At 34.6% G+C, this 20149-nt stretch overlaps 1 protein-coding gene and 1 long non-coding RNA gene across 5 annotated transcripts in view; both read left to right on the top strand.

Annotated features, from left to right (window-relative positions):
* Positions 1-20149, top strand: part of HDAC9 (histone deacetylase 9) — a 901117-nt gene that overhangs the window by 225283 nt on the left and 655685 nt on the right. The gene's annotated exons all lie outside the window — the stretch shown is intronic.
* Positions 1800-14598, top strand: LOC145716544 (uncharacterized). Its single transcript, XR_014139304.1, has 2 exons — positions 1800-10814; positions 10896-14598. It is a non-coding gene; the product is annotated as an uncharacterized LOC145716544 (long non-coding RNA).

Raw genomic sequence — 20149 nt, 5'->3', positions numbered from 1 at the left:
CATTCTAAAGGAGATACAGAATAAAAGTTAAGAGATAATTTCCATGACTTGCAATGATTCAGTCCCTTCCCCTGATGAAATGGAAGTTGTCGGGTTTATGCAGAAGCTGATAGCTTTGAATTTGGAGACTGTTTCAGGAATACTATAGATGTCATTGCATTTTATTTGAGTTTACAACATAAGCATTTTGCTTTCTTCCCCCCTTGGTTATTTGTTTCCTCTACTAAATTTCAGTTAAGTTTCTTCTCTTTTTTGGTTCCTTGTGGTGTAATGTGAAGTTGTTTATTTGAACTTTTTTTTTTAATACAAGCATTTATAGCATAAATTTCGTTCTGACATCTGCTTTTGCTGCATTCCATAGGTTTTGGAATATTGTGTTTTCTCTTTCTTTTGTTTTGGGACAGACCAAAGTCTGATTTCTCATTTGGCCCACTGGTTGTGCTGTAGTGTGTTGTTTAATACTCACATATTTAAATATTTAATATTTACATTGCAGATTGTCCAGCTTTGTATTATTGTTGATCTTTAGTTTCATACCATTGTGGTTGGAAAATGTACTTGGTATGATTTCAGTCTTCTTCAATTTCTAATATTTGTTGTGTCTCTTTTCGTGTGATTTAACCAGGGGATTCTTCTGTGTGTACTTGAGGAAAATGTGTATTCTGTTTTTCTTGGATAGAATGTTTTATATATATCTTTCAGAACCATGTATTCTGAAGTATGCTTCAAGTAAAAAATATTCTTGTTGAAAAAAAAATTACTAACTTTAACTGAGGGTACGCATTTAAAATAAAGCACATCCGGGGCGCCTGGTGGCTCAGGTGTTTAAGCGACTGCCTTCGGCTCAGGTCATGATCCCAGGGTCATGGGATCGAGCCCCGCATCGGGCTCCCTGCTCAGCGGGAAGCCTGCTTCTCCCTCTCCCGCTCCCCCTGCTTGTGTTCCCTCTCTCTCTCTGTGTATCTCTCTGTCAAATAAATAAATAAAATCTTTAAAAAAAAATAAAATAAAGCACATCAGAGGGGAGATCGGTGGGGGGACGGGTGAAATAGGTGAAGAAGATTAAGAGTACGTTTATCATGATGAGCACTGAGTGATGAGGTATAGAATTGTTGATCACTATATTGTGCACTTGAAACTAATATGACCCTGTAAACTATATAGGAATTAAAATGAAAAGCTTAATAGAAAAAAATGAGTACATAAAAATTTTCAAGTTTGGGGGTATTTCACTTCAGTTTGTGGTAAAATCACATGGCCTAGTGTAAGAGAGGCAAAAATAATCATTTGAAATAAATGTTTAACTGGTTTTGTCACTGGCTATAACTAATGGTGCTTCACAAAGTAAATAAATTCAGCTGAGTTTTATTCTTCATACATAGATGTTGTAAATAGTGAAAGCAGTTTTCACGTGACAAATTCGACCGATGACATTCTGACATAGAACTGAAATTGTTCGTGGTTAATTTTTTTAGTATTGTTTTTGTTATTAGTAAACATAAAGGCCTATTGTCTTATTTCAAATTGCATTTTTGTCTGGCTTATTGGTTTTGGTTTTACTTTTCAGAACTTCAAATTGAAAATTCGTACATTCTTCAAATAATGTATAGTTCAGTAAAATTACTTGAAAGAATATATTTGTCTTACAAAGGACAACATCCTTAGGATTTTTAAAAAAGGATTTGTTTATTTGAGAAAGAGAGAGAGGGCACAAAGGGGGTAGGAGCAGAGGGAAAGGGAGGGAGAGAATCCCAAGCAGACTCCCCGCTGAGCACGGAGCCCTAAGGATCCCAAGGATCTTTTAAAAATTGATTTGGACAAGGAAAGCTTGAAGGAAATATAATTTATTTACTTTTATTTTTTAAAAAGATTTTATTTGAGAAAGAGTGAGTGAGTGGGGGAGGAGTAGAGGGAGAGGGACAAGCTGACTCTGCGTTGATCACAGAGCCTTACATGGAGCTCGATCTCACGACCCTGAGATCGTGACCTGAGCCGAAATCAAGAGTTCGGTGCTTAACCAGCTGAGCCATCCAGGCGCCCCGGAAGTGTAATTTAGATAACAGATATCGAGAAGCAGTTATATTATTTTCTCAGCTACTTTATGCACATGTGGTGGATATGTCATGTTCTCTTTAGGAGCTATCAGTTCTCAATTTCTCTTCATCATTTATTTCTGATTTTGTCACAAACAGTAAAACATACTGGCTCATTTTTGGTACCTGGAACAGAGGGTCTGATTAGGAAGGGGAGCTTGTTCGCAATGCATGTGGTCTGTCACCAAAATGAATATATATTTCGGATTTCTCAGCGCTTTTAAACTGTTTAGATTTTTAAAAATTCTGGAGGAAGATCTAGTTAAGAGTTGTATACTGTATAGGTTACGTTCTTTTATGTAAGTCCATCTTTGAAAGTCATTTATTTCTAGTTACATTGCCTTTTGTAGGGTGTGGAGATTTTGTAGAAAGCTGAAGTCTTCACACAGCTGATACTAGGTTGCTAATTGAATGAGGTAAACAGAGATCTTTCTCCTCAGTGCCCTATTCTCCATCATTTCACCCTTTTATGATTTAAAGTACCTCAAGGTATCTATAAAAGCAATTAAGAGTAGAGAGACTCCCCCCACTTTTCCCATGTGCCAACAACCCATTAAACAACATAGAGATATGTAACAAGTTATCTATGAATGAATTCTTACACTGATTTTTATTTGAGCTCATTTCACATTTGACATAGTATTTATTGGACTTCATTTAGTAAGGAAACATCTGTTTTTCATTTTTAATTGATTAGCATGTAGAGTGCTTATATGATTACAAGTACTTGTTTTTAGGGAAATCAACTTATTTCTTAGGATAAGCAGAGTTATTTGCTACAAATTAAATTTAACCCTCTTACTGAAATATTTTTTTTTTGGTTTACATATCAGAAACTAGATATAGGGGTGCCTGGGTGACTCGGTTAAGCATCCAACTCTTGATCTCAGCTCAGGTCTTGATCTCAGGGTGTGAGTTCAAGCCCTTTGTTGGGCTCTGTGCTAGGTGTGGAACCTACTTAAAAAAAAAGGAAAGAAAGAAAAGAAACTAGATATATTTGACCAGAAAATGTAATGTTATCCTATAACTAATTTTCAGTAAAAACTACATTTTTTAGTAAATATTAGTTTGAGCCCTATGAGATTGCTGATATCTGACCACTTTTACCCTACAGATATAGGCAGTTGCATACGGTTAAACTTGATACTAAAAGCCAAAATATTGGGGCGCCTGGGTGGCTCAGTCGTTAAGCGTCTGCCTTCGGCTCAGGTCATGATCCCAGGGTCCTGGGATCGAGCCCCGCATCGGGCTCCCTGCCCTGCATCGGGCTCCCTGCTCCGCAGGAAGCCTGCTTCTCCTTCTCCCACTCCCCCTGCTTGTGTTCCCTCTCTCTCTCTCTGTCAAATAAATAAATAAAATCTTAAAAAAAAAAAGCCAAAACATGGAATGTTACAGTAATTAAAACAGTAACAAAACAAAACATGAGATAGGCAACGCTTCACTTGTGGTGCGAATTTTTATGCTTAAGAAAACAAAAACTAAAGAAAAACACGTATTTCTGAGGAACTTGCTGTTTTTATTATCATCCCATAAATGTGAAAAAGCTAATTAAAACTATTAATAACCAGAAAATTGAGGATAAACTTGAAGATCCTATACCAACGAAAGTTGGATAAACAGCAAAAAAATACATGAGTTACTCTGAAATAATTTTTTGTTTCCTTATAACATCAAACTAACCAAAACTTCCTGATTTTAATTAGTGAGGAACAACTTCTTGGTTATTTTAATCTACTTTTGGTACTTATTTCCTTTTTTTATTGTTATAGGATTAGATGAAATAATCACATCAGTTTGCTCCTTTGTAAAGGAGGAGGTTGTGCTAAAAGTATTCTAAGGTATCTTTCAGCAATAGGCTGCCATAGAAATAGGAAAAAAAATCTAACATGGTTTAAAGGATATTTATTTAAGCAGTATTTATGAGACTGGAAACATCAGAGTGGAAATGAGGTATGGTTTAGAAGCCTTTTTGCTTTAGCTCATTTATTTTTGGAGTTGATTAAAATGAAATTGTAAAAATTCAAACCATGACTTTTTTTCTCTTTGAACTTTTTAGTTCCTGTTGAAATTGGAGAGAAACTACCTAGTAATTGAACTACCAGGAGAGGCCAGGCTACCCTCCAGGGCCTTTTACAGTGTGGCACCGCCTTCACTCATTCATTAAGCTCCTGTCATGTGTCAGGACTGGACTCATAGAATGTAGGGTGTGGACCTTAGCAGTAGAGATCTAGGCACTTACTTGGTTAGCATGTTGGGACTAGAACTCTCATACAGGGACAGGCTGTCATTAACCAAATTCGTAAGATATTAATGTATAACTCTGAATGCAAATATATTGGTTTATAATAAGAGTTCTTTGCTCTAAATGATTTAGAATGCACATGTGAGCCTACACAGGGCTGACTCACTGAAAGTTACTCTACAGGGAGAATCAAATTGTAACTGAAAGGCTACTTGGAGAGTAAGGTCTGAAGAAAGCATGAATGGATTGTGTGATTCGGTGTTTGATGTTAGTCTCTGATTATTTCATTGTCTCCGATTTCACAATAGTGATGCCCCTGCCAGAGAGACCAGCTTGCTCAAAACTGGATCAGAGTACACTTCCCATAGACAGTGTTAGGATGCAGATTATGTCTTTTGTAGACTTCCCTTTCTTTTCTTCATTTCACATTATACTTTCATCCCTGCCCCAGAGTTTTATATTCCTTACTAACCCAACTCTGTAGCTGAGTGCCTTGCCCCAAAAGGTGCTCAAGAGACGTTTATTAATTGGTATTACATCTAGCTAGCTATAAGATTCTTATTCATTGTTCCTTGGAAGTAGTACATATTTTACTTCTAAGATACATTGCGTATAAAGTTTAAGCTATAGTTTATTGCTTCATTCTAAGATGTGTATGCATATAGTCTCTCACATGTGTGTGGGTAACAGGAAGGGCATGATACTTAACTTCCATGCTTTGATGCTTTGGAAAAATAAAAGTTTCTAATAATATTATTCTGCAAAAGTTCCAGATATGCTGATGGATCTTGGACTTTTTTTTTTTTTTTGATTTTTTGCTTGCCAAATAAAGGTTTAGATTGTGAAGACTCTTTCCAGAGACAAAATTTCAAAACGAGATGAAACTCAGAGCATCCCTAATTCTTCCCAATTTAGTAAAGCTCTTTGTACTGATAGTGATTATGTGTTGCAAGAGGGGAGAAGGGTAGGAAGAACCTCCTTTGACACACTTGAAGGTCATACTTCAGATGCTTAGTAATTTGTCAGGAATCTGAAACTTGTTGGTTTCTAGTCTAGTCTTCACTAAATGGATAATTTTCCCCCCTAAAACTGCTGTCCTGTTATTAAGATTAATGCATACACAAGATATTGTGCCTGTAAATAGAAAAGATAATTTTAATGTTTTGCCATAATCCCTCAAGACATGAGTCTGCAGTGTAGACTAATGGGTTGAAAAAGGTACTAACTTCAGAAAAACCAAAGAGGATTAATCTTTCGGAATACTTCTGAAACCACCAACTTCTGTTTTCTATTTTATATTTCTATGCCTCAAAAAAAAAAAAAAAACCAAGCAAAAAACTATTTCCCCACCACTCTCTCCCCCTTTTCTAAAAATAATTCCCTCTTCATTTGCTACCCTATAACACTTGCCAAAATTCAGCCCAGAGTGAATTTTTGTAGCCAACTTAGAACCCCAAAATAGAAACTGCTGACAGTTCCTTAAATACAGTAACACTGACAGGTGCCTTGGTAATAAATTCACAAGCTTAGAATCCACAAAACAATAGAGTTATGCAAATTGGAGCATGTAGGAAGAATAATCTGAAACAAATGGCAAAGCAGTAAGTTTAGCACTGTGGCATCCCGGTTTTACTCAGATAAAACAAATAATCCTGAGGAGATCATAAGGAAATCTAAGATCAAGGAGGAAGAGACGCAGATGGAATAAGTAAATGATTACAGTTTGAGCTGGCCAATTAACAATTGATTTCCCTGTCACTGCAACCGTAAGCGGAGGTGAGAAACGCATCATATGGTTTTGCATTGCAGGTATAAATAACAAAAGGCAAATGGAAAATAAGAGACCTTCCCTGATTGAACTTATCAGAGTTGCGCTGTTTTAATTGTTCTTCGGCAACATTCCCATCAGTCATATTCAGATGAGTTGTTTAATTTTAGTCAAACAATCAAGCATGCAATACATTTTGAATTCCATTTATTTTAAATGTCCCTGCTTAATTATCTTTTACTTCTGTTATTAATCTCTGACATTACTGGCATAATAGAAAGTTGGTTTTTTTTAATAAAGAGAAAAGGCAATATGTTCAGTTAACTTATTTTTAGGAAATACATATTTTCAATTAAGACTTCAGATAGCTCTGACAACCACAGACAAAAATGGAGCTGAGGCATATAGCACCACCTTTTGTTAGGTGTGTGGTAAAATGTAACTTTTTGAACCTAGGCTGTAGCTTGCAGCCTGTAACAGAAATATCTAGCTTTTTCTTTTTTTTTTTAATCACCTTTAAGTAATTCTCAGAGAAGTTATAAAATGCCTGTTGCGTGCACAAGGAAAACATATTAGCATCATGACTCTTTTAAATATAATAACGTAGTCATCCTATTTGAGGTGAAGAAGTAGTGGATGACTGTACCTTTGTTGTAGGTAGGGACTGTAACTCCCCTTTCTCATGCTATAATCTATTAACTAGCGCTGTTTTCTGACACTGGATCCGTTCTGAATAAATCTTACCTGAAATAAAGGACAATATCATTTGTACACTTAGGTTTCACAAAAATTGAGTTCCCGGACATGGTAGGGACCATCTGTGCGCAGCCTCTCAGGAAAAAGAGGTCTAGAGAAACATCTGGAGTCACAGAGCTAAGTGACAGGTGCTAAGGTCACAGAGCCAGGACTGGAACCCACACATTAAACTTCTGTCAGGCTCAGCACACCTTCCATGACCACATTTGTCAGGCATTTAAAAGTTTGGGCATGTTTAAAAATAGTGTCAGTTATTTTCTTTGGAGCTCTAATTAAAATTCTTTCTAGGAGAGGAGTGGGAACTTTATACAGATATGAAATAATTTTTCTGATTATTTCCTCACTTAAACATTTCAAACTAACGACTAAAATATCCTGGTGGAGACAAGACTGACCAGTAAATATTATAACATGGTCTGTGTAACCAGAGTTCCCCTGAGAGGTTTCCTCATCCCATCTCAAAGATGATTTTTTTGTTTTTTCACAAGTCTGCAATCTGTAGCTGTGTTTAAGTGCGTGTGTGTGTATTTCCTAAAAATCCTTTCCCTAGTCCCTTATTTTTTTAAAGATTGTATTTATTTATTTGAGAGAGAGCGAGCGAGCACGAGCGGGGGGGAGGGGCAGAGGGAAGCAGATTCCCCGCTAAGCAGGGAGCCCAATGTGGGACTCAATCCCAGGACCCTGGGATCATGACCTGTGCCAAAGGCAGACGCTTAACTGGCTGAGACACCCAGGTGCCTCTCCCAGTCCCTTAAACTTAGTTTTTGATTCTCTTCTAGCATATAATTGCTCTAATCAAATTAATGAGAAATACATAAAATTTGTGAATGTAGTCCATAATTGGGCCAATAAAAGGAGAGAGCACATTGGAAGGGGACTGTGGCAGAAGAATCCAAAAAATATTTTTCGGCCCTGGCTACTCTGTACTAGATGTGAGATGGTAGGCAAGTCATTAAGCCCCTGTAGATTTCCATTAATTCATCTGTAAAATATTTGTTAAAAAAATTCAAGATGGTGGTTATTTAAGTGGTTGAAAACGCCACTTTCGTTTTGGCTTGTCTTTGTGTTGAAACTAGAGGAAGTTGTTCCTTTTCATGTACAATAGACCGTGAGCTAATAATTTTGTTAGGGACAAAGAAATCAACAAGCACCTTATGAAACACTGAGAAAGGCTATATTTCAGAAGTTGGAAGATCCTTTGATAAAACATCTATTATGAAAAGATAAACATACAAAGATTCTGACTCAAAATATTTGCTTGAGAGTGAGAAGTCTATCATGACAAATTTAGTTTCTTGTATTGTTAGGGATTAAGTTGTGTGCCAAAAGATACTAGGTTGACTGATTCTCTGATTGTAATATAATAAAACCAGAAATTATTAACAAAAAGCTGTAACACAAGATAAACAATTACTTGGAAGGAATAAGCCCTTCAAAACTATTGGGTCAGAGGCAATCAAAACTGCAGTTATGAGTCATTTAGAAAATAAGAACACTATTCAGGGGGAAAAAAAAACCCTTCTTAAGTGCAGCAAAGCTGCATTCACAGGTAAATATATGGTGGTAAATTATTTCATTTTAAACTACAAAAAAAACAGGATATTTTTTTAAAATACAAAATTTAAAAATAACAATATTAAGGGGAATTGGATGAGATAAAAAACAAAATTTAAAGAAACCATGAGAGGTGGGGTTCATATATCCAAGAGCTGGTTCTTAAAAATAATAATTTAGGGGCATATAGGAAGTGCCTGCCTTCCGCTCAGGTTATCATCCCAGGGTCCTGGGATCAAGTCCTGTATCCTCTCTCTGCTCAGCAGGGAGTCTGCTTCTCCCTCTGACTCTCCCTCTGTGCTCGCGCGCACGCTCTCTCTCTCTCTCTCAAATAAATAAATAAAATCTTTAAAATAATAATAATTTAAACATCTTTGGAGATATAACTAGGAAAAAGTGTAAAGCAAAGTTATTTTAAAAATGAATAAAGTTGAAATGAAACACAAATTTTAATAAAAGTAGAACTTACAGGCTGATTCTTTATGAAACTGATATCAGGCAAAATTTTAGTGGCTGACTACTTACATTTTGGGGTAAAAAACTGCAATATCTCAAAATGTTCATCCCAGTAAGCTTTTCAAATTTTTAAGAAGCAAATTCTTATTTGCCTAAATAGAAATTGATAGAAAGTTGCCCAGTTAATATTTTTGAAGGTCATGTAATACTGAATCTAAAACTTAGCAGAAAATATCACAAAAATATATCTATACACCAATCCGTACTATAGACTTATAGGCAAAAAGTCTAGGTAAAATATAACAGATTAAATTTAGCAATATCTTAAAAGAATAATTCACCTCAGCCAGGAGGTGACTTAGTGTCCCTAATTCATTAATAATTAATTACAGAAATATGTCAAAAGAAAAAATCTCACTAGAGATGGATAAAAGCATGACAAAAGTCAATTCCTATTCCTAGGGGAAAATATTAATAAACTAGACATAAAGTAACCTTCATTGTGTAAGAAAATATACTTCAATCAGACAGTATCAGAGAGTGAAATGCCAGAGGCATTCTTGCCAAAATGAGGGTATTCTTATATTTGATGATATATTAAAGGTTATTGGTGGTGATTACTTTTTCAAAATATCAAAGTTTCTCAAGTATATTAGTGAAAACATGTATTTGTCTCTAGTATTTCCAGAAACTCCATTAAGGTAACAATAAACATTTAAAAGTATAAACTCATAGGAGACAGGAGAGGAGGTAATTACAGAGAAGGGATACCAACATATTTCTGGAACATGGGAAGAGGGCTAACTTAGAACCACGGAGGAAACTCAAACTCAGTGCCTACAGGGAGAGGGAGAGTGACATTGAGAAGCAAGAAATTTTGTTCCCCTAAACTCAAAAAGGATCCAGGGGTTACATGTTGGGATGTTGGTTGGTTGGTTTTTTGTTTTGTTTTGTTTTGTTTTTGGCGAAACTGGGTATTTATTACTGTGCGTGTGCTCATTACGGCGGTCTCTGACAGGGGTCCCTTAAAATCAATTTTTATGTTTCTATGTATTTTATCTAATGTTCTATGGCATTGTGTTTATTAGCCAGTTATGACAAACACTGAGCAGGAGTGGGTGGTTTTTCCCCTCTTCTGTCAGAAATAATGAGAACTGCAATTTTAATACCACAACTCACGATCAATGAATGGAGGAAATGTTACATTTCAGAACAAAACATTAAGGAGTGCTTTGAATTTTTTTTATGTTTTTACAATTAAGAGAAATAGAGTGGAGATCTTTCAAAACAGAAATACATGTGTCTTGCTAGAAATGGCGAGTGCGAACACTAAAACACTAAAAAAGAAGTTTGAACTTTAAAGAGAGAAATTAAGCTTCTCAAACAGGAGGGAGAGAGAGAGGAAGGAAGCAAGGAGGGAGGGAAGGGAGAAAGAGAGGGAGGGAGAGAGGGATGAAGCAAGTGAATGAACAACAAAAAAAGGAAAGACTGAGAAGAAATAATCTTTAATGCAGGGAACAGAAGGAAATTTAGAACAATTTAACAATAGTCTCAGAGAGAAGCAATATATTACATCAATTAAACAGCAAAAGGATGCTATCTTTGTTCTACCATAGATCCTTTTTCTTTGCTTTAGACTTAATCAGTCTGTCTTCCTTTTTTTTCTTGGACTCTGTTTATTTTGACTCTTTCCATTTCTTAGTCCTGCACAGTCTTTATGCCACCAAGATTCCAGTCTTCTTTGGCTGGGAGGACTGACACTGAGAGATTCCACCTCCTAATTAATCCTGGATTGTTCATGGACATGTTCCAAGGTCAGACCAGGCCCATGACATTCTTGATACAGATGGATTTGCTGCTAAGCGTGGTCCAGTGCGGAAGACTGTGGTCCCGTTTTTAATTCCTTAGCCTCCAAGATTCTACTGGGCACTGGAGGAGGAAAAGGGTGAGAATGAGACATGTCAGTTTAAAAATGTAGGAAGAACATTGTGGAAGAGATTAATAGGGAAAGTAGACTTATTCTCAGGTAAGGGATAGGGATAAACGCTAAGCTGCTGGTCTCTCTAAGAATGCTTAGAATGCCCTCACAGAAGAAAGTAAAGAAAAGGGCAGGACTGTGAGTCATGCTGTGTGTAGGATGATTCCAAATCATTATTTTCCCTCTCTATAAGCAGAAGAGATGAGTGTGGAAGGGATCACTGCCAGAAACAGTGGTGGGGTGGGGAATTTTATGTTTGGGAGGCTAATCCAAATGTAAGGGACAAGTGTCAGTCATTAAACAGTATAATTCAAAAAGCTTTTCAGCCACACAAACGTTTTGTGGCTTGCAGTTTTTTTCACTTGTTTATTTTATTGTTCATATGAATTAAATAAATCATACAATTATAAAAATATGTAGTTCAAAACAACCATTTTCCTTAGGAAAATCAGGGATTCATCTTCTCTGGTCAGCATGCCTGGGATCAGATTTTCACTCGATTGCTAGCTATAGGACCTTGGACAAATATTTTAACCTCTTGTGCTTCAGTTTTCCCATCTGAAAAATGGGAATAATAATTGCACATAACACATACTGTATCAGGTTCAGATAACTATTATTATTATTAATATTTTGGTATAACCTTATTTTGACTTCCCCATGAGATGTTTATCTAATTCTGATTACCCATTTGTTGTATCTTAACCTTTCTTTTTACTTCTCATGTGTTCACATTCAAACACTGATGCAAACGTAACCACATATAGAAGTATAGCTCAGCAAATGGGGCTGTGCAGTGAATTCTGTAAACAAAAGCTAGTTAGTGTAACGTTAACGATATTTAATAATGTAAATAACAATATCTTCATTTTAACATAGGCACTTTTCATTATGAATATATGTAGCATCCTCCTCTCTATACCTTAAGGAATAAAACTGGTAGAAATTTCTTTGCAATTCTGGCCTTTTGAGAGAGAGTCGATTATAATTGCTAGCCTAATTTCATGTTAAATAGTTCTAAAATGTCACTCTTCAAGTTGAGGTGGGTATTGGTATACATGGTAGGGCTGATGAGTGAAATTTGAAATGTTACCCCGTTAATTTCATGTTTCATAAGCAGGCAAACTGTCACCACTATCTATTCCTCCTCTGTTTTCTTTTGAGGAAGCCAACTGAACATTAAGTTCTTCTGGGTGTATTTCTTTAAAAAGCAGTGGTGCCATATACCACGTACTGTCATTATTTAAAAACTGTGACATTCTGACAGTGTTGGAAAAAAGTGGTGGCTCTATGAAATTTACATGCCTAAGTTCGTAACTAAAACTAATTTTGTCAGGGAATATTTTATAATTACCAAATTAAAGAACTGTATAATTAAAGTAAAATGAGCTCTGCATGTGCCTAGAAACATCATCTCTTAATGCTTTTGTTGGTTTTTTCCAATGACATTATTTTGTAATGTATATAATTTATTGCAGAAATAGTAACAGAGGAAGGTGGTTTTCCAGAGATTTGCAGTCATTTGGAGAAATCCACGAGCAGCTTAGTATGTTGAATTATTTTCACATTCAATTTAATGATTTTTAAAAGAGGAACAGCAAATCAACCAACTTCAAATGCCCCCCTCCTTCTCATACTTCTGTATTTTATTTATAGGAGAGGAAACCTTTCTTCGTTTCTTCCTGTCAGCTGTGCAGAGGCAGTTCCACTGAAATTGAGTAAAAGAATATCCAAAATGCTTTTTAGCACTTTGAGTTCATTTCTGTTAAATAAATTGATTGAGATGATTATTTTTCTAGTTAAGTTGATATGGAGCTTAAAAAGCAGGTTATTTTTTTTTTTTAACAGTCCTATATAAAACTTTAAAACATGCTTTCAGTCAGGGTAATTTATTATCACAAATGAATTTTGTGGAAGTGTAATTAATATTATTTATATTTTGGATTCTAATGTTATAGTGTGAATTCTTATTACTTCATTGATCTAGAACTTTCCTCACACAGGCCACTTCTTCATCTTTAGCTAGTCTGGTCATCTTGCAATAGTGTGAGACTTGAGGAGTGTGTATGTTCCACAGTGGACTTGATTACTACTGGATAAAAAGCTTAGTAGCCATATTGGAAAAACCATATTGGTTCTACTTGAAGGAGCCTATTTAGGAAATTGGACATGTGCTACTATATTCAAGAAAGATAGTGCATATTTATGAAACCATTGCTCTTTCTGAAATTTGAAGGGGATAGAAGAATAGCATCTATGTTTGTGAAGAAATTACATAGCTGTGAATTATGGATAAATCATTTAATGTCTCTGGGCTTGAGTTTTCTCATCTATAAAATAAAGATACGGCTTACTCTCTCTAGAGACCTCACAGAATTTTTCAAATGAGATCATGATACAGTCAATATGAAAATGCTTTGAAAAGTATAAAGCACTATGCAAGTGTAAGAGATTATTATTTTTCATTATTGTTTTCTTATCCAGAACTACTATAGAGATAAGTGCCTTTATTTTATTTAAACAAGAAGGGAAGTAGAAAATTATTGTATTTAAGGTAGTTCAGGTCTAAGAAATTAGAAACAGAATGTGCATAAGCCTCTGATGAGACAAAGTATGTATGTAAAATCAATTGGATATGCAATAGCAACTTACTATGTTGGCAAGTTGAAGCGTGTGGTAGAGTGCCATTACTATTCATAGAGGGATCCGAACAGAGTAAAAGGAATGATGATGATGTTACAATGATAATGACAACAATTACAGAGATATAAGCTGTACTGAAGCTAGGGTTTGTCTCTTTTCTCCTAATGTTTTCTGAGCCAAGAATTAAGCTCCAGTGCATAGATGCTTAATAAATATTTGACGATATGAATAGCACTTACTGTTAGATACATTCAGATTTTGCACCTGTTTCCACATAGCTCATCAAGAATAGATTTAGTATTTTCTACTTCTCTTGAGATGATTATGTGGTTTTGTCATTTATTAATACAGTGTCTTTCATTAATTGCTTTTCAGATGGTAAACCAATCTTGCATTACTAGGATAAATCCCACTTGGTCAGGCTATATAATACTTTTTATATATTGATGGATTCTGTTTGACAAATATTGGTCTGTAATTTTCTTTTTTTTAAGATTTTATTTATTTATTTTTGCGAGAAAAAGAGAGGGCACAAGTGGGATGGGGAGGAAGGGGCAGAGGGAGAAGCAGACTCCCTGCTGAACAGGGAGCCTGATGCTAGAGTCCATCCCAGGACCCTGGGATCATGACCTGAGCTGACTGCAGACACTTAACCAACTGAACCACCCAGACGCCCTGTAATCTTCTTTTCTTGTAATGTGTTTGCCAGATTTTGGTATCAGGTTAATGCTAGTCTCATAATGGGACTACATTGGGAAAGTCACTTGTCTTTTCGTTTTCTGGAAGAGTTTGCAGAGGGTTGGCATTCTTTTTTCCTTGAATATTTGGTAGAATTCAACAGTGAACTCCACCTGAGCCTGGAGTTTTTTTGTTTGTTTGTTTTTTTTTTTTTTTTACAGGAAGATATTTAATTACTAATGCAAATTCTTTAATAGATACTGTGTTATTCACATTACCCATTTCTTCTTGAATTTTGTGGTTTGTATTTTTCAAGGAATTTGCCCACTTCATCTAGGTCTTCAAGTGTGCAGGCATAAAGTTGCTGGTAATATTGTCTTATTATCCTTTGACTATTCATAGAATCTGTAATGATGTCACAAATTCAATTGCTGACATTATAATTAATTTCTTCTCTTTTTTTCATCACCAGTCTAACTAGAAGTTTACCAGTATTATAAATCTTAAATAATCAGCTTTTGGTTTCATTGGTATTCTCAGTTATCCTTCTATTTTCTGTTTCTTTGATTTCCACTCTGATCTTCATTATCACTTATTTTCTACTCGCTTTGGGTTTGCTATGTCCCCCTTTTCTAATTTCTTAATGTGGAAGCTGAGGTAATTGACGTGAGGCCTTTCTTCTTTTCAATTATATGTATTTAGTATTATAAAATTTCTCTTAAATACCGCTGATACTGCCTTACCTACATTCCACAGATGTTGATATGTTGTGTTTTCATTTTCATTTGGTTTAGAATAGTTTCTTTTTTTTTAAGTGTATTCCAAGATGATTTCATATATGTTATCTATTGAGAAAGATTTCCTCCTATTGAGGTAATTAACACATCCCTCATCTCACATATTTACTTTCTATTTTTCCCTGAAAACATTTAAGTTCTGTTCTCTTAGGAAATTTCAATTATATGACGTAGTGTTATCAATTATAGTCACCATGTTATACATTACATTCTCATACCTTATTCATCTTACAACCATATCTTATAAGTTTGAACTCCTTATCAACCTCTCCTTATCCTCCTCCTGGACCACAGTCCCAGGGAACTACTGTGGGTTTGTCTTTTTTTTTTTTCCTTTTAATCTTCACATAGAAGTAATACCATGTAGTGTTTGTCTTTCTCTGGTTTATTTCACTAAGCATAATGCCCTTCAGGTTCATTTGCTGAATCATAGGTAGTTCTGTTTTTAATTTCTTGAGGAACCTCTATACTGTTTTCCATGGTGACTCTAACAGTTTACATTCCCACCAACAGAGTACAGCGTTGCCCTTTACCTATTCACCAGCATTTATTATCTCTTGTCTTTTTGATCATAGCCATTCTAACAGGTGTGAGGTGATATCTCATTGTGGTTTTGATCCGCATTTAGCTAGTAATTGGTGATATGGAACACTTTTTCATGAACCTGTTGACCATTTGTGTATCTTCTTTGGAAAATTCTCTCTCCAGATTATTTGTCCATTTAAAAATTGGGTTCTTTGTGTTTTTGCTGTTGAGTCATATGAGTTCCTTGTATATTTTGGATATTAACTCCTTATCAGATATGTTGTCTGCAAATATTTTCTCAGTTTCCATAGTCTGCTTTTTTATTTTGTTAGTGGTTTTCTTTGCTGAGCAGAATCTATTTAATTTGATGCAGTCACACTTGTTTATTTTAGCTTATGTTGTTGCTTTTGATGTCACAGAATCCTTTCTAATTTCCCTTTTGATTTATTCTTTGCCTCATGGATAATTCATAAGTGTCTTATTTATTTTCCAAATATTTGAGGATTTTCCCAGATATTTTTCTGTTAGTGATTTCTAATTTATTACATTTGGGGCACAATATATAACTTGAATGAATTGAATCCTTTTAAATTTACTGAGATTTGTCTTGTGACACAAAATATGGTACCACTTTCATAGGAAAATGTTTCACATGTACTTGAAGAAAATGTGTATTCTACTGTTGAGTTTTCTGTAAATGTTAATAAAGTCAAGTTTGTTGATAGTGTTATGTAGATCTTGTATATTTTTACTGATTTTTCTATCTACACTATCAATTATTGAGGGAAGAGTATTGAAAGCTATTATAATTGTGGATTTATCTATTTCTTCTTGGAATTCTATTAGCCTTTTTCTCTATTTAGAAGCTCTGATATTAGATGCATAAACATTTAAGATTCATATATCCGGGACGCCTGAGTGGCTCAGTCGGTTAAGCGTCTGCCTTTGGCTCAGGTCATGATCCCAGAGTCCTGGGATTGAGTCCCACATTGGGCTCCTTGCTCAGCAAGGAGCCTGCTTCTCCCTCTGCCTGCCTCTGTCTCTCTCTCTCTGATAAATAAATAAAATCTTAAAAAAATATATATATATATTGAAAAAAAATAAGATTCATATATCCTATTGATGAATCATGAAATGACAATTTTTATCTTTAGTAGTATTCTTTCTGAAATTCTATTCTGAAATCTGCTTTTGTCACAGCTGTCTTTTGATTCATGTTAGTATATATTTTCCAATCCTTTCACTTTTAGCCTATTTGTGTCATATTTATAATAAATATCTTGAACACAGCGTATAGTGGAACTTCGTTTTGGTATTCAATCTGGCAATCTTTGCCTTTTAATTGGAGTGTTTGACTGTTTACATTTAGTATGGTTATTGATATGGTTAGGTATAAATCTATCACCTTGCTATTTGTTTACTATTCTATTCTCTTCTTTACTTCTTTTCTTTAGTATCTTATTTTTGAATAATTGAGCTTTAAAAATGACTCCATTTTTTTTTTCTCATTTTGTAGCTTGTCGTCTACAACTGTATTATTTTAGCTTTACTTTATAGTTTGTATTATGCATCTTTAATTTATCATAGCCTATGTTCAAATGATATACCGCTCCATGTACAGTATGAGAACTTTACCAAAAGTATACTTGTATTTACCTCTTCCTGACCATTGTGATATTATTGTCATAGATTTTACTTGTATATTAGTTTTAAACCCTATACTGCATTGTTATGAGTTTTGTTTAAACATTAGATTATTTTAAAAAGAAATTGAAATAATAAGAAAAATTTCTATTTTTCCATGTAGTGCTTTTCATTCCTTTGTGTAGATCATCAGATTTTTCCATCTGATATCATTTTCCTTACATGTGAAGGACTTTAACATTTCTTGGAGTACTGATGTGCTGGTGATGACCTCTTCCAGCATTTGTATGTCTGAAGAAGTCTTTATTTCACTTTGAGTATTGAAGTATGTTTTGGCTGGATATAGAATTCCATGTTGATGTATTTTTTTTCTATCAACTTTAAAGATGTTGCTCCATTATCTTCTTGGTTACAGTGTTTCTAGCATGAAGTATGCTATCATAATACTTACCTTTGTTCCTCTGTACTTAAAGTGTGTCTTCTCCCCACCCTCCCACTTTAAAAATTTTTAATCTCTTTATTACCATTTTGGAACAATTTGATTATAATATTCTTTGGAGTAGTTTTATTCATGTTTCTTCTGCTTTGTGTTTATTGAGCTTACTGGACCTGTGAGTGTATGTTTTCCATCAAATATGGACATTTTGGGGGCGTTTTTTTCTTCAAATACCATCCATCATTTTGGAGTTTCAAATATATGTACATTAGCCACGTGAAATGATCCCACGACATGATGATGCTCTTTTATTTTTAAAAATATCTTTTCTTTATGTGTTTCATTTGGTAGTTTCTGTTGCTATGTCTGCAAGTCCACTAATCTTTTTTCTGAAATGTCTAATCAACTGTTAGTCCCATCCAGTGTATTGTTCATCTGACACATTGTAGTTTTCATTTCTAGAACTTTCATTTGGTTCTTTTTAACATCTTTCATGTCATTACTTAATTTCTGAACAGGTGGGATACCATTTCATAACTGTTTTAGTCTGGTGTTTTTTGGTTAATTTTAAAACATCTATTTTTTTTTAAGTCTGTTTTGGTTGACTTTTCTCCTTAGTTGGGGTCCTATTTTCCTGTTTCCTGGCATACCTGGTAATTTTTATTATATGCCAAACATTGTATATTTTACCTTAATTGAATGCTGAATATTTTTTGCATTCCTCTAAGTATTCTTGAGCTTCATTCAAGGACATAGTTAAGTTATTAGAAACTGTTTTATCCTTTTGGTTCCAATTAGACATGACTGGAATACCTCTGTCTATGGCTTATTATTTCTCACTACTATTGGAAACCCCTTCAGTTTACTATATTCAATTCCCCCTTATTCATGAGACTTTCCTCTCTGGTTGGTAAAAATAAGCACTCTTTCTAGCCCTTTGTGACAATTGGGCACTATTTCTTCTAATCTGTTATAGTGGTTTCCTTACACACATGTACTGAGATTGCTGATTATTTGACGAAATCCTCTATAGCTCTAGAATTCTTTCTGTTGCTTGCTGCTACACTCTTCTCTCTAGTACTCTGTCCTGTGAATACTTTGTTGTCCTCAGACTTTTAGCTTTATCTCTTAACCTCTGGGAGTCTGCTGAGTTCTTTCTGGGTTTCCACTCACTGTACCATTACCAGAAAACCTTTCAAGACATTAAGCTGTGCAGTCTTTCGGCCTACTTTGTATATTTTGCATCTCTCAGGGATCACTGTGCTTTGTTGCCTGATGTTCTAGTGTTTTAAAACCATTGTTTCACATATTTTGTCCATTTTTTGGTTGATTCAGGTGGAAGACTCCATTATTCAATCTTGACGGGAAATGGAAGTTTCTGATTCATAGTAATTTTTGTATCATAACAATAATGTCCTAATTTTTTTATTTTTTAAATTTTTCTCCTTTTAACTAAGAAACCTTGTTTCTCAACCTCTATGTTCCTCAATTTCCTCATTTATAAAATTAGAATTATAATTGTGCCCATTTTCCAGGTTGTTGAGAGATTTAAATAACAGTGTAAAACAGTATAAAACATTTTAAAAGCTCATAGAAAGCTTCTAATAAATTATTCACCTTATTATCATTTCTGTCCTGTTACAAATCACACAAAACAGTCTGTCATTTTTAACTGCATGTCCACTTAATTTGATTCACTTTCTACCTCTGTTAAAAAAAAAAAGCTTAGTATTTATATTCTTTGTAAGCAAAGGGTTACGGGGACCTACTGAATAAGTGAGAAGAATTATACATCTTGAAAGACATAATAACTATTAATATTGTTACCTGAGTTTTCTTGAGAGAAATTTTGTCAAGGACACTTAATATGGTGCTCAAAATATTCTTCTAAGAACGAAAGTCCCTATCCAGACAAAAGATTCCCAGTAACAACTCACCAAGTCATTTATTTGTGATTTGGATCATCTCTGTACTCTAATTGCATACCCTCTTATCTTGTAAAGGGAGATGCACATTTAATCTTGTCTTTCTCAAAAAAAAAAAAAAAAAAGCTGGGCTGTTTAACCAAAACAAACTCAGCAGCTTGGGATTTTCGTATCTCTCTGGTATCTTACTCATCATTTTTTAAATCCTTGGGTCACTAAAGTTATGCATTGGGAAACATTTCTGCATTCCCTAAGGTGAAATATAGAAGCTATTTAATAGTATATACTTCATGTCTTATGAACTTTTTGCAAGGAAGGTAATTAGTAAGTTGCTATTTAAAACCTCCAAGGGAATTTATTGTATATAAATTTTTAATGCACAGTTATAATACATTAGACACAATTTAATGTAAACAATATTAGGCACGTTTCAAATCATCATAGCATTCGGATTACCTACAGAGGAATTGCTTATGTATTTGGTGTGTGCAGCTCAGCTGTATCTATTTACAGAATATTGACAGTGAGGAGAAGGAACTATACCTTAAATCAAAATTAAAACTAAAATCCATATGGATTGAAATATGCCTAATATTGTTTCCATCAAAAGGGATGAAATCTTGCCATTTGCAATGATGTGGATGGAACTGGAAG

This window comes from Leptonychotes weddellii, chromosome 12, assembly GCF_054177405.1.
Source record: "Leptonychotes weddellii isolate Sample4059 chromosome 12, ASM5417740v2, whole genome shotgun sequence".
In the NCBI taxonomy this organism is placed as follows: Eukaryota; Metazoa; Chordata; class Mammalia; order Carnivora; family Phocidae; genus Leptonychotes; species Leptonychotes weddellii.
Note: the sequence above shows the minus strand (reverse complement) of the source record. Positions and strands in the feature narration are given on the sequence as shown.